Consider the following 15,225-nt stretch of genomic DNA (forward strand, 5'->3'; position numbering starts at 1 on the left):
GTCATTGCACTCTAGCCTGGGTGACAGCAAGACTCCGTCTCAAAAATAAAAAGGGTCCACTTTACATGTGAATGACATCCCAAGCCAGAGAGACCCCCATTTCACAGCCAGTGACAGCTGTAGGAATACACCATGAGTCCCTGAATACACTCTCTGAACACACCATCGCTCCCTGATATAAATGCCATTGTACATTACTTTGCCCTGTGCTCTCACCTTGCCGTTGGCATCCTCAATGGTCACTCATCCTGTCCACATGATATTTTCCTGACCTCAACTCTATGTGCCTTTGTCTCCACTGCAAAACTCATACCCTTCCCTCCAACCCAAGTCTGTCTCCATCCTTCAGTCTCCTACTGAATCCCCCATTTTTCTTCTAGCTGTCAGAGCTTCTTCCTCTGCCCCTACACATCCCACTGATAAAGAGGCAGTAGAGTATAAAAATAAGAGCACAGGCTTTGAAGTCAGGTGTAGGTTCAAATTCTGGCTTCACCTCTTTAATTCTTGTGTCATCATATGGAAGTGATTTAGCTTAACTGGCCTCAATTTCCTCTTCTGGGCCAGGCGTGGTGGCTCATGCCTATAATCCCAGCACTTTGGGAGGCTGAGGCAGTTGGATCACCTGAGGTCAGGAGTTCAAGACCAGCCTGCCCAATGTGGTGAAACCCTGGCTCTACTAAAAATACAAAAATTAGCCAGGTGTGGTAGCAGACCCCTGTAATCCCAGCTACTTGGGAGGCTGAGGCAGGGGAATTACTTAAACCCAGAAGGCGGAGGTTGCAGTGAGCCAAGATTATGCCATTGTGCTCCAGCCCGGGTGACAGAGCAAGACTCCATCTCAAAAAAAAAAAAAGTTAATTAAAAAAAAATTTCCTCTTTTGAAAATTAGGACAATACCCATTTCACAGGATCATTTGAAGAATTAAATAAGATAATGTATATAGCAAATACAGAGCAAGCCTAGTGCTTGGCACACAGTAGGTATCCTCCGTGTTCTCCCTCAGGAGATTTCTCTGTGACCCAGGTCCTCCAGAGGTTGCTTGCTGACCTCTAGGCCAGCCCTCTTATCCAATCAAATATCATTCTCCACCCATGCCCATTCCTCTGTCTGTGCTACATATCCGATATTCAACCCCCAACTCCCATCACCTCTGCTTCCCAAACCCTCTTATCTTTAGTCAATAACTACTCATGAGTGCTTACACACCAGATGACATGGAATTCACAGCCTAGTTGGAGAGGCAGGCACTGAACAAGTAACGACAAGTATGGTGTAAGTTTTATAGGAGACAAAACATGTGACCTGGATCTGACCCAGGAACCTGAGACTAAGTCGCCCATTCTTTCTGTCTGCTTGTGTCCTCCCCTACCCTCTATTTTCTGAAGCTTCATCTCACCTTCGTTTTTGTTTTTTTTTTTTTTTTTGAGACAGAGTCTCGCTCTGTCACCCAGGCTGGAGTGCAGTGGTGCAATCTTGGCTCACTGCAACCTCCCCCTCCCGGGTTCAAGCGATTCTCCTGTCTCTCAGCCTCCTGGGTAGTTGGGACTATAGGTGCCCACCACCACGCTCGGCTAATTTTTGTATTTTTTTTTTTTTTTTTTTTTTTGAGACGGAGTCTTGTTCTGTCGCCCAAGCTGGAGTGCAGTGGCACAATCTCGGCTCACTGCAAGCTCCGCCTCCCGGGTTCACACCATTCTCCTGCCTCAGCCTCTCCGAGTAGCTGGGACTACAGGCACCTGCCACCACACCCGGCTAATTTTTTTTGTATTTTTAGTAGAGACGGGGTTTCACTGTGGTCTCGATCTCCTGACCTCGTGATCCGCCCGCCTCGGCCTCCCAAAGTGCTGGGATTACAAGCGTGAGCCACCGCGCCCAGCGAATTTTTGTATTTTTAGTAGAGATGGGGTTTCACCATATTGGCCAGGCTGGTCTTGAATTCCTGACATTGTGATCTGCTCACCTCTGCCTCCCAGAGTGCTGGGATTACAGGCATGAGCCACTGCACCCGGCCTTTTTTTTTTTTTTTTTTTTTAGACAGTCTCACTCCATTGCCCAGGCTGGAGTGCAGTGGTACAATCATGGCTCACTGCAGCTTCGATCTCCTAGGCTCAAGCAATACCCCCTCCTCAGCCTCCTGAGCAGCTGGGACCACAGGCACATGCCACCACATCTGGCTATTTTTTTTTTTTTTTTTTTGTAGAGATGGGGGTCTCACTATGTTGCTCAGGCTGGTCTCAAACCCTTGGGCTTAAGCAGTCCTCTGCCTTGGCCTCCCAAAGTGCTAGGATTATAGGCATGAGCCAAATAGCCAGCTGCTCCTTCACTTTTTTTTTTTTTTAGATAGACTCTCTCTTGTCACCCAGGCTGGAGTGCAGTGGCGCGATCTTGACTCACTGCAACCTCTGTCTCCAGGGTTCAAGCGATTCTCCTGCCTCAGCCTCCCAAGTAGCTGGGACTACAGGCGCCTGCCACCACACCTGGCTAATTTTTTTTGTATTTTTAGTAGAGATAGGGTTTCACTATATTGGCCAGGCTGATCTCAAACTCCTGACCTCATGATCCGCCTGCCTCGGCCTCCCAAAGTGCTGGGATTACAGGCTTGAGCCACTGCACCCAGCCTGCACCTTCACTTTTTAAATCTTCCCCCATATTTATCTCCCAGGCCGCTTATTGTTTCTTTTACACAGGCAGTATATTTTGGCGTTAGGAGAACAGGCTTTAACACTGGATGGATCTGGGTTTCAGTGCTGGCTCTGTCACTGACTGCGTGGCCTTGTGCCAATTATTTTAATTTTCCAGGTTACAGTTTCTTATGCTGTATGAAAAAAGGGAGATAATGCCTAATTCACTGGGTTGCTGTGGGGATTAAATAAAGCACTTAGCAGCAAGTAGCACAAAATGTCCAATAAATGGTAACCCATAATGATGTTTTCTTGCTCCTATGATAGTTTTTTTTTCCTTCATTCCTTTCCATTACCTGGGCTCCCCTTACCTCCAACCAGACTCCCTCACCAACTCCTTCTATTTTTCTATTCTTCTTTCCTCTGTTCATCTGAACCCACAGAATGCCCCATCCCCTCTGCCTTGATCCCTGACCTTGGCCTCTTCCCCCAGGGCTTGTCAGTGCCAGGCTGGCTCCAGTATTGGCAGGTTGGCCCCCTACAGAGCCCATCTCTTCTGATCCTCTCTGTCTATTCTGTCTGCTCTCATAACATCACCCCATCATACCCATTCAGCCCCTCTTCCCTCTTCCCTCTGCCAGCTCCTCTGGCTCAGAGGGGCTCAGTCCTGTTTGAAATGGTTGCATAGTAAATATTTCCAGGAGAGCTAAACGGCTTTCATCAAAGGCCATCTGATGTTTCTGCCTAGGTACGCCATACAAACTCTCCTTCCAAGACAGCTGCTTCTCCCCTGCATGCTATTCCCAGTCTGCCTCTCTGTTCCTCTAGTGCCCCAAACATTAAAGTCCTTTCATTCCTGCTAGTCTCTTTCCCAGCCTCTCTTCCTCCAGCTTCTGATTTTTGAATGTGGATAAGCTTCTCAGAGAAGGGAACTAGAACTTGAGGGGTTAAGGGTAAGAAGGGAGAGCAAGAAAGTACAAATAACATACACATCCACTTTAGGAGCCAAAAAGGAACAAAGACATAAGACAACATCACAGATGCCTACCTTGGGGCCTGTATGTGCCTATTTGTTAGTCTTCCCCTGAAAGGCAAGAGCCACACAACAAGAATTGACTGGGCTTGGGACAAGCTATCGATCTAGATCAAGGACACTGTGGAGTTGGTATATGCTGGGGGTTGGGGTGGGTGTCTGGAATGGGAACAAGGACACATGGAACAGGCCTAGGGGCTGAAGCAGAGTGTCCTTCTCCCACCCCCACACGTCCACTCAAGCCCCCCAGCCCCCAATGCAGCTATAACTTGGGCTCTTTTCTGCCACAGTGGAGAGAAGCATCTGCCTGCCACATAACATTCAACAGACCTGATTCTCTCCAAAAGAGAAATCCCCCATATGGGAATCCGGCTGGATCCCTGTGAGGGAAGACCCTTGGAGAAGGCAGCCTGGAGTTCTGGTAAAAAGCCCTAGAAGAGGAGAGGACTCCTGTGGACTGCAGGCTGCTTCCTGGCAGAAGTTTCCTCTCTTACCCTCAATCTAAAGCCTTAGTTTCAATTCTGCCAGGCAAGGTGGGGAACTATAAGTCTTCTCTTCTGGAGCCGACGATGGAGCCTGCCAGGGAGACAAGTTATTCTTCTGTTCTGGACATCCAAGGGTGACTTTAAGGAGGATGCCTGGAGGACATGGGAAGAAGGTGAGAATGGTTAAGCTGGCAGGAAGGGGAAGCCAAGCATCTGCAGCACTTAAGAGCAGGATGGTGCCTCCTGAACGGACCTCAGTAGTCTTGTGGGGGTGATCTGGGAAGGTTAGGAGTTCTGTTGGAAAGGTAAAGCAGGATGTACAAGTCCTCTGCCCCCACCCCGGAAAGCCTCAGGGCAGCTGGAATGGCGTTGAAGAGAGCAGGTGGCAATTTTGATGAGGAGCTGCTGACACGGCTGATCCTCTGGGCACTGGGGCCGTGACATCAGGGTGAGAAGCTCTGTGTGGGAGCTCTAGGGACCAATAGTTGCCCGGATGTGGAGCCCTGCCAGGTATTCTTCCTGGTTTAGGCCAACGTGATCCAGCAAAGGCCAGGAGCTGGTAGAGGAGGAGCTGAGGCAGGGATGACACGTAGGGCGATAAGCAAGAGCTGGCTGTCTTGGGAGGTGAAGAGCAGGGGCCAGTACCCTTCCTCAAGGAGATGGCTCTCCACCTAGACATGATTGGTGCCTGGTGTCTGCTCTATTCTTTCTTTGCAATTGGAAGGAAGGCAGATGACCCCCAAAGCTCTCCTGCCTGCTTCTGTGTGATATGTTTGATATTGGGTTGTTTAATTAGGAACCAACTAAATGTCAAACATTCTTACAGCAGCAGGTGATTCAGCACCACCCTCTTTCATACTTCAATCTCTGGGGCTCCTGTCTCTTTTACTGAACTTCTTCTCTCCAGGACCCCCACAAAAGTCCAGTAGCTGCAACCTATGTGGATTTCAATCTTAACCTAAGAGGGCTGGTGTGGGAGTGGGAGAGAGTTGGAATTTGAGGATAGAATCTTTCTATTTCTTGTCCCCTTATACTAGAAGGGACATATCTCTTTTCTTTATCTCTTCTTGTCCTCGTATTTTCCCCCCCCTTATTCACTTCCCCACCCCACCCCCCATTTTCCACTCCTTCCTCTCTCTGTTCCCTAACCCCTTTCCCTGGCTAATCTCCAGGGAAAGGAGACTTGGTTTCTCCTCTCTCTGTCGAGAGTCAGCTGATGGTCTATCTGCCTATCTACCTCTAGTGACTGGAAGCTCTCAATAGTGGACTCCAGCTCTTCTCTACCCACTGGCCTGGTAGGTGTCTCAGTTCCCCCATTGCTGGGGCTTAGCATTAACTCTCACTATCCTTGACATAAATGACTAAGTAGAGCCATTTATATTTGTCCAATATACCTGGTCACCTTGAACAGTTCCCACCTCTCCCCTGGCATATTTTCAGGTGTATGGTGCCAGTGGACTGGTATACTTGCCACCTGTTAGTAACAAGGCTCCCAGTGGAAGAATAAACATGGTCTGGAACTAAACTGGAAAGAATAGAGCTGATAATGATGATTATGATGATGTGGTGAGCGGCAGCGTTGGGGAAAATTAAGAAGGGAGAAGATAAAGGGAAGAGGAGAGAGCCACACAGACCAAGGTCTGTGTGGGTACAACAGTTCTATTTTAAGATTACTGTGGGAAAACAAAGGGCATGATCCTGTCTGGATTGTTCTGACTCTCCCCTGTTTCTCTCCCCACCCCACTTGAAGCTCTGGGATAGCCTTGGAGATTCCAACTCTACCCTCTTACTCTACTCTTGTGGCTCTTGGTTGGAGGAAAAACGTCTCCCTGCCAATCGGAGACTCCCAAAATAGCACAGCAATTTGATCTGGGGATCTGGGAGAATTGTGAAGGATCACGAGTGACCTCCCCTCTTCCCTGTTGCCCAAGCTCCTTGAATACCAGGAATCAAAAGCTAAAACTCAACTAATGGTGTTTGACCAGCATTCAACACAGTCTGGGGGAGAGTGAAAGGGGAAGCTGAAAGGCAACCAGGACCCTCTGGATGCAAACTGCCAACCTAGAATTGCCAAAGTACCCTTCTCTATTTCAATGTTCTTCCCTCCCGTCTTCCTTCTCTTTTAAAACATCCATAGAGCTGCCCAGAATGAGTGGAAAGTTTCAGGGTCAGGGAGAACCTCTTCCCTCCCCCACTTTCCATTGTCTAAAATCAGCCTCAGCTGTTCCTAGATATTTTTTTGCTGGTGATGTCAGTTCATCAAAGCGTCTCACCCTGTGTTCCCCCAGGAGAACAATATGGGGTGGAGGGAGCTGGAAAGACCATATTAGGAACAAAAGGTGGAGCTACGAGCACAGATAAAGACTCAAGTCTGGGGACCTCCTGGTCACTCAGGCAGCAGTCCCTTCTTTCTTGCCCCAGTCTCCAGTTCTCCAGTGTTCACAGGTGAGCCTACCAACAGCCACTGCTCATGATGGAGGCCATCAAGAAAAAGATGCAGATGCTGAAGTTAGACAAGGAGAATGCTCTGGATCGGGCAGAGCAAGCTGAAGCTGAGCAGAAGCAGGCAGAAGAAAGAAGTAAACAGGTAGGCACTGGCATTGGTCTCTCTCACCTGCTAGTGAACAAGACTGTGAAATGGAAGGGAGTTTTCATGGGAAAGACAGTGACTACTGGTGTCACCTCCTTTTTGGGGGTGGGATGGACTCCCCAGCCTCACTGGAGGAGCAGAGGACATCTCACATATCTGTCTCAGACTGCCTTTGTGACCTTGGGAAAGTCAGTGGCCTCTTCTGAGCCACAGTATGTCTGCTGAATTTAAGTAGAAATGGACCATGTTTTGGAAGAACCCTTGACTTCTAGAGGAAAAGGTAAGAGTTCTAGAGGGAAAGAGCATCTCTTTTCACTCAAATAGCATCACGGGCATCTACACTTTAGATATTTATCATCCAAGGGTCTTGGATGAAAACCCAGGATGGCTTGGTCATCTTAGGATCAGATATTACAGGGTCACAGGCCAAGCTACAGCATAACTCCTGAGGCAGTGGGCTGGAAGTGGCTGGGGAGAAAGTGTGTCTCACTAGGGATGGTAACATGGAGGTTACACTCAGGGCTCCAAGAGCCCAGGGTCCAACCCTGCATTGTTGTGTGTGACTCTCTGGGCTCCTATAGCTGGAGGATGAGCTGGCAGCCATGCAGAAGAAGCTGAAAGGGACAGAGGATGAGCTGGACAAGTATTCTGAAGCTTTGAAGGATGCCCAGGAGAAGCTGGAACTGGCAGAAAAGAAGGCTGCTGATGTGAGTATTAGAGAGATGGAGGATGGGTTTAATCTACACATATAGATCTTTGTGTTAATGTATGATGAAATTCCAAACACACTTGTGGGTTCATGGAACACAGGCATATATACTCACATACATTTTTGCATATAACCACATGCTGGTATAGTCTCATAATGGCATGTATATTCTTTCTTAAAGACATCTCCAACATGTTAAAAGTTTTTTTTTTTTAAATACATGTAAAAGTCTCATTTATCTCCTATTACCAGCGCAGGAATTTAATTATCTTTCCCAGGACCTGGACAAAGAGAGGAGACTCCAAGTTCAGAATGCTGTCACTTATCCTACCTCCTCCCCCATGCCACATTCTTAGCTTTTATGTCCAAGTCTTGGCATGTGGATATGTGTATTAATAGGGGACCTCTCATCTCTCAACTGTCCAACAAAACCAGCTCGTATTTCACAATGGGAAATGGAGGTCACACTGACCCTGACCATATATGGGTTTATTTATCTTGGCCAATGTGGGCATTTGCCTTTATGCCATGGAGATGCCATATGAAGCATTGCTCTTAGAGCAGCAGAGAGATCCCCACAGTGACAGACTATAATAGAAACTAAGAAGGAATCTTAGGGGGTAAAGGTATCACCACCAGACTTCACTCTATGACTGTGAGTAATTACTCAGCTTGTCTAGGGCTGAATTTTCCCATTCTAAAATAAAATAAATTCTCTTTTCCATCTCATATTATCCCGTCATCACCTACTTTCCTTCATCTTCAACCTTGAAGTTTGCTGCAAAGATAAATGAGAGAGTAGATTGAAAAGTTTTTTAGAAGAAAAGTACCATAGGAATCTTACCAACAACAACAAAAATGTCCCAGTATTGGTGGAAACAAGTTTCTCAGTGATCTGAGTTAATAGGAAAAAAGGAGCATGTAATATTTAAAATCATATTTGGGCTGGGCGAGGTGGCTCACACCTGTAATCCCAGCACTTTGGGAGGCCAAGGTGGGTGGATCACCTGAGATCAAGAGTTTGACACCAGCCTGGCCAACATGGTGAAACCCTGTCTCTACTAAAAATACAAAAATTACCCAGGTGTGGTGGCGGGTGCCTGTAATCCCAGCTACTCAGGAGGCTGAGGCAGGAGAATCGCTTGAACCCAGGAGGCGGAGGTTGCACGGAGCCGAGATTGTACCACTGCACTCTAGCCTGGGCAACAGAGAGAGACTCCGTCTCAAAAAATAAATCAATAAAATAAAATAAAATCACATTTGGTTTTGGAAAATAGCTAGAAGGATAGACAGAGTGAACCATTCATAAATGCTTTCGGATCCTCATATTTGGTCTCTCTGCCATCAGGTTTCTTTCCTTTCCTTTTCTTTTTTTTTTTTTTTGAGACAGAGTTTCACTCTTGTTGCCCAGGCTGTAATGCAATGGTACTATCTCGGCTCACTGCCACCTCTGCCTCCCAGGTTGAAGCGATTCTCCTATCTCAGCCTCCTGAGTAACTGGGATTACAGGCACATGCCACCATGCCCAGCTGGCTAATTTTCATATTTTTGCTAGAGACAGGGTTTCATCATATTTATTGGTCAGGCTTGTCTTGAACTCCTGACCTCAGGTGATCTGCCTGCCTCGGCTTCCCAAAGTGCTGGGATTACTGGTGTAAGCCACCCCGCCCAGCCAGGTTTCTTTTTATTGTTGTTGTTGAGATGGAGTCTCGCTCTGTTGCCCAGGCTGGAGTGCAGTGGCACAATCTAGGCTCACTGCAAGCTCTGCCTCCTGGATTCAAGCCATTCTCCTGCCTCAGCCTTCTGAGTAGCTGGGATTGCAGGTGCGTGCCACCATAGCCAACTAATTTTTGTATTTTTTTTTTTAGTAAAGATGGGGTTTCGCCATGTTGGCCACGCTGGTCTCGAACTCCTAACCTCAAGTGATCCATCTGCCTCGGTGTCCCAAAGTGCTGGGATTACAGGCGTGAGCCACTGCATCCAGCCTAAGCCACTGCGCCTGGGCGTTTTTTGTTTTTTTTTTTTGAGACAGAGTCTTGCTCTATCACCAAGGCTGGAGTGCAGTGGCAAGATCTCGACTCACTGCAACCTCCACCTCCTGGGTTCAAGTGATTCTCCTGCCTCAGTCTCCTGAGTAGCTGGGATTACAGGCACCCGCCACCACGCCCGGGTAATTTTTGTATTTTTAGTAGAGGCAGTGTTTCACCACGTTGGCCAGGCTGGTCTCCAACTCCTGACCTCAAGTGATCCACCCACCTTGGCCTCTCAAAATGCTGGGATTATAGGTGTGAGCCACCATGCCTGGCCTCTGCCATTAGGTTTCTGATCTGTTTTGTTTTCCACCACTTTCAGTGGCCAAGGAAAGTGATGAGAATTGAATATATTATGCCAGAGATTAGAAACACAAACTGGATAATATACATCATTTAAACTCATTTTTCCAAAAGTTAAGGTCAGCACAAGCTATTTTTTTTTTATTTTTATTTTTTTTGAGACGGAGTCTTGCTCTGTCACCTAGGCTGGAGTGCAGTGGTACAATCTTGGCTCACCACAAGCTCCGCCTCCCGGGTTCACGCCATTCTCCTGCCTCAGCCTCCCGAGTAGCTGGCACTACAGGTGCCCGCCACTGTGCCCGGCTAATTTTTTGTATTTTTAGTAGAGATGGGGTTTCACCGTGTTAGCCAGGATGGTCTCGATCTCCTGACCTTGTGATCCGCCCGCCTCGGCCTCCCAAAGTGCTGGGATTACAGGTGTGAGCCACCGTGCCTGGCCAGGCCACCACAAACTATTAATTCCCTTCTTGTGCCCAGTGTGGTGGCTCAGACTTGTAATTCCAGCACTTTGCTTTGAGAGGCCAGGGCGGGAGAATCGCCTGAGGCCAGGAGTTCAAGACCAGCTTAGGGAACATAGTGAGGCCCTATCTTTACAAAAAATTTAAAAATTAGCCAGGTGTGGTGGCACATGCCTGTAGTCCCGGGTACTCAGGAGGCTGAGATGAGCGGATCGCTTTAAGCCAGGAGTTCAAGCTTGCAGTGAGGTATGATAGTGCTACTGCACTCCGGCCTAGGTGACAGAGCAAGACCCTGTCTCTATTTAAAATAATAAAAATTCTCCCTTCTCAGAAAACTCAAAAAAACAAAACAAAACAAACAAAAAAAACCAACCCTACCAAATCTACAGGTTACCCCTGGGCTTTGGGCAAGTGGATGGCTGGCTGGAGTTGTATAGCCTAGGTTCCTGGTATATTTGGATGGATCTCTCTGTTTCTAACATATGGGCATGAAGATAGAAGTTTTCACAAACTAGCACAATGTCAGGTTAATAACAGTTTTGTGAGAAATTGGGTAACATCAATCTGGGTCTGTTCTTAGGCTGAAACAGCTAGTATGTGGGCTTGAGGAGGTGTTTCCAGGAGCAAGAAAAAGAACAAGTCTAACCTGAGACCATGAGAAGGCGAATAATATACAGGCTCTATGCAATACATCAAAATCATTAGGAATATAAAAGGATTTCCTGCTGATGAATTCTGCCTATCTTAATCTGTTTTACAGATGTACAGACATACACATACATACACATAGCATCCCTCACCTAGATATGGTCTACTCAGTATATTCATTTGAAAGAAGTTTATTCATATTTACATAGGAATCCACCAAAACCCATTTAAATATGTAAAGTGAGGGTTAAAAATACTCATTCAACCCCTCTCCCCTTTGTTAGCTTTCCCAAGTCAGAAAGTACCCTCAGAGTTATGCATAAGAACAAGAAACAGGAGAGGAAGTTTGTGGCCAGGAGCAAGCAAGAAGAAAGGTTTCTTTCCTCAAAGCTAGAGTCAGCAAACTACCACCTGTGGGTTAAATCTTGCAATAGCCTGGTTTTGTAAATAAAGTTTTATCGGAACACAGTCATGCTCATTCATGTACATACTGTCTACTGGCTTTCTTTTCTGTCTGGTCACAAGACCCTAAAAGTTCGATGATTCCTGCCTCAAAGGGTCAAAGAAGGACAGTGTTTATAGGAATTGGGAGAGGTGCTGAATAAGGAGCAACAAGGTTAAAAGCAGAAAGCAAAGGGAAGAGTCATCAGAAGCATAATATATGCATCTTTAGAGGGAGTATACTCTGTCCAATGCAAAGGAAGTTAACAGCTCAGCTTCTGTCCTTAAGGTTAATAAATAAGTAAACAGAGCATATTATCTTGAAGTAGATACAAGGGGTAGAGAAGGAGGAGGGAGTCAATAACTACGTGTTTACACAAGTAGTTCTGGTTATCTGAGAAGCCTTTCTGAAAAGTGCAGGATTTACTAGGACTGCTTGAATAAAGAAAGGGCAAGGGTATGGCAAGGCGAGTCCAAACTTTTGTTTTTTTCCTCCCTAAGTTTGTCTACCTTTGTTTTCTAAGTTGTAGTAAAATACACATACATAAAACTTACCATTTTAACCATTTTATTTTTATTTTTATTTATTTATTTTTTTGAGACGGAGTCTTGCTGTCGCCCAGGCTGGAGTGCAGTGGCGCGATCTCGGCTCACTGCAAGCTCCGTCTCCCGGGTTCACGCCATTCTCCTGCCTCAGCCTCTCCGAGTAGCTGGGACTACAGGCGCCCGCCACCACGCCCGGCTAATTTTTTGTATTTTTAGTAGAGACGGGGTTTCACCGTGGTCTGGATCTCCTGACCTCGTGATCCGTCCGCCTCGGCCTCCCAAAGTGCTGGGATTACAAGCGTGAGCCACCACGCCCAGCCCTTAACCATTTTTAAATGTCTAATTCAGTAGTAGCATATTCACATTGTTGTGCAACCACATCTAAGATCATTTTAATCCAAGATGAAATCAGATGCTGTTTAGGGAGAAACAAAGGGAAAGAGGAGTGCATTGTTAGGACATAGAGTCATAACACCATTTTTCAGGGACAGGTGGCGGGAAGGATGGGGAGAGAAGGGACAACGATGGATATATACACCTGTTGATATATTGTATTGCTGGTTACTAGGAACACAATAGCACTGGGCCCCTTGCTGGCTATCCATTGTGCTTCTAAAGGCTATCATGAGTCAGTCCATCTGTTTCCCTGGATCAAGAGGAGATTATCTACTCAAATCTACCAGTCTCAGGAATGCAGGGGTGCTCTCAACACCCTTTTGATTTGGCTAGGATGAGGTCTTCTGCTGCTTTACCAGGGCACAGGGAGGTACAATAGTGCCCCCTGCTGAGCAGCACCCAGATGACAAAGTGTCACTTCTGCCACATCTTGATCAGACTTCTACAAAGCAAGTTAGAAAAATTCTTAGGCCATCAGGGTACAGTCTATTAAGAGTCAGAACCCTGATCTTCCTTCCTAATTTCTGGGGGAAAAATCAGTGTACAGGTTACTCTATTGAGAAAATTATTATCTATCCAAGTTGTTTCTTCTGAATAGTCTCATTGCTCGGTATTTCCAAAAGGTGATAGGAAGACAGAGGCTCTGCAGGGAGCATTCTCAGAACTAGACACTGAGGGCAGCAACTGTCTTGCTTACTATTCCTTTCAGGGATTAGGACTCTTCATTGTAAGTCCTGTTCCATGTCCTAATTTTCTAGGAGAAAAGAGAGCTGCCCCAGAGGAAAAATTTATCATGATTACCTACTGGGAAGGTGGGAGGAATACAAAGAAATAAGAGGGAAGATAATATTCTCAAGTCTCTTTACTATTGTGCTTCCAGAAATCCGGCATCACAGTGCCTGTAGGGAAAGTTTCTCTTTTTGTTGTTTTTCTTTTTTCTTTTTTTTTGAGACTGTGTCTCACTCTGTCACCCAGGCTGGAGTGCAGTGGCGCGATCTCGGCTCACTGCAACCTCTGCCACCCGGGTTCAAGCAATTCTCCTGCCTCAGCCTCCTGAGTGGCTGGGACTACAGGCGCCTGCCACTGCACCTGGCTAGTTTTTTGTTTGTTTGTTTGTTTTTGTGGTTTTTAGTAGAGACAGGGTTTCACCATCTTGGCCAGGCTGGTCTTGAACTCCTGACCTCGTGATCCACCTGCCTTGGCCTCCCAAAGTGCTGGGATTACAGGCATGAGCCACTGCGCCTGGTCTGTTTTGCCTTTTTTTTTTTTTTTTTTAATACAGAGTCTCACTCTGTCACCCGGGCTGGAGTACAGTGGCGCCACCTCAGCTCACTGCAACCTCTGCCTCCCGGGTTTAAGCAATTCTCTTGCCTCAGCCTCCTTGAGTAGCTGGAACTACAGGTGTGCACCACCACGCCCGGCTAATTTTTGCACTTTTAGTAGAGATGGGGTTTTGCCATGTTGGCCAGGCTGGTCTCAAACTCCTGACCTTAGGTGATCTGCCCGTGGCCTCCCAAAGTGCTGGGATTATAGGCATGAGCCACCACATCTGGCCAAGGGGAAGTTTCTAACTCATAAACAGTTCCTTGGGGGTACTTGGAAGTACAGTGGCAGTGAAATTGGTGAAAGTTGTAACAGAATGGAGGCTCAATTCTATAGTACAGTTTACAGGCACTCATGTCTGGCTGTTGCATGAAGGATCTAGTAACACTCGTCTGTTTTTTATTTTTTTGAGACAGGCTCTCAATGTGTCACCCAGACTGGAGGCAGTGGTACAATCTCAGCTCACTGCAACCTCTGCCTTCCCAGCTCGAGAAATCTTCCCACCTCAGCCTCCCAAGTAGCTGGGACTACAGACGTGCTGCCACCAGGCCTGGCTAATTTTTTAATTGTTTGTAGAGATAAGGTCTCACTATACTGCCCAGGCTGGTCTCAAACTCCGGGCTGAAGTGATCTTCTCACCTTGGCCTCCCAAAATTTTGGGATTACAGGCATGAGTCACCCCGCCCGGCTGACAGTGGTCTGTAATAGAGGACTTCTTCCTGATAAGATGGGGGCATATCTTTCTTATCTACAAAAGGAATTCTAAGTGATTATTATTTATTTATTTTTAGAGATGAGGTCTTGCTATATTGCCCAGGCTGGTTTTGAACTCCTGGGCTCAAGCCATCCTCCCACCTTGGCCTCCCAAAATCCTAGACTTACAGACATGAGGTACCACCCCCAGCTGATGATTAAATTGCCAAGTACTGAATCATTCCAAGGTTTGGAGGGGCTGGAAGGTTGGTTAATTTGGTGCATAATGACTCTCAAAAGTAACAGGGACCTGTAATCCCAGCACTTTGGGAGGCCTAGGCCGGCGGATCACGAGGTCAGCAGATCGAGACCATTCTGGCTAACATGGTGAAACCCCGTCTCTACTAAAACTACAAAAAAATTAGCTGGGCGTGGTGGAGGGCGCTACTTGGGAGGCTGAGGCAGGAGAATCGCTTGAACCCGGGAGGCGGAGCTTACAGTGAGCCGAGTTCGCGCCACTGCACTCCAACCTGGGCAACAGAAGAGACTCTGTCCCAAAAAATAAAAAACAAAACAAAACAAAAATAAATAAAATAACACGGAGCCCGACGGGGTGGCGTGCACCTGTAGTCCCAGCTACACCGGAGGCTGAGGTAGGAGGCTCGCTTGAGCCCAGGAGTTCGAAGCTGGGCTCGAACTCGCCACTGCCTGAACTCCAGCAACAGAGCGAGATCTCGTCTCTTAAAAAAAAAAAAAAAAAAAAAGAGGGGAAAAGTCTGTTGTTCTAAATAGAACGCTTAAGTTCATACCATGCCAAATAGAATGAGAATTTGTGCCAACTTGCCCATCCCTTCCACTCCGACAGTTCCATTCATTGACTTCCACGAGACGGGAGAGAGAACCTACCTACCTGAGCCGACTTTGAAAGGAGACTGAGTGGGGCTCTTT

The 15,225-nt window shown here is 46.9% G+C and overlaps 1 long non-coding RNA gene across 1 annotated transcript; it reads left to right on the plus strand.

Moving 5' to 3' along the window:
* The first annotated feature begins 6,528 nt into the window (after positions 1-6,528).
* On the plus strand, positions 6,529-11,346 carry LOC131383514 (uncharacterized). Its single transcript, XR_009213617.1, has 4 exons — positions 6,529-6,727; positions 6,896-7,010; positions 7,312-7,437; positions 11,163-11,346. It is a non-coding gene; the product is annotated as an uncharacterized LOC131383514 (long non-coding RNA).
* The last annotated feature ends 3,879 nt before the right edge of the window (positions 11,347-15,225 follow it).

Source organism: Hylobates moloch, unplaced genomic scaffold (genome assembly GCF_009828535.3).
Source record: "Hylobates moloch isolate HMO894 unplaced genomic scaffold, HMol_V3 SCAFFOLD_5, whole genome shotgun sequence".
NCBI classification, from domain to species: Eukaryota; Metazoa; Chordata; class Mammalia; order Primates; family Hylobatidae; genus Hylobates; species Hylobates moloch.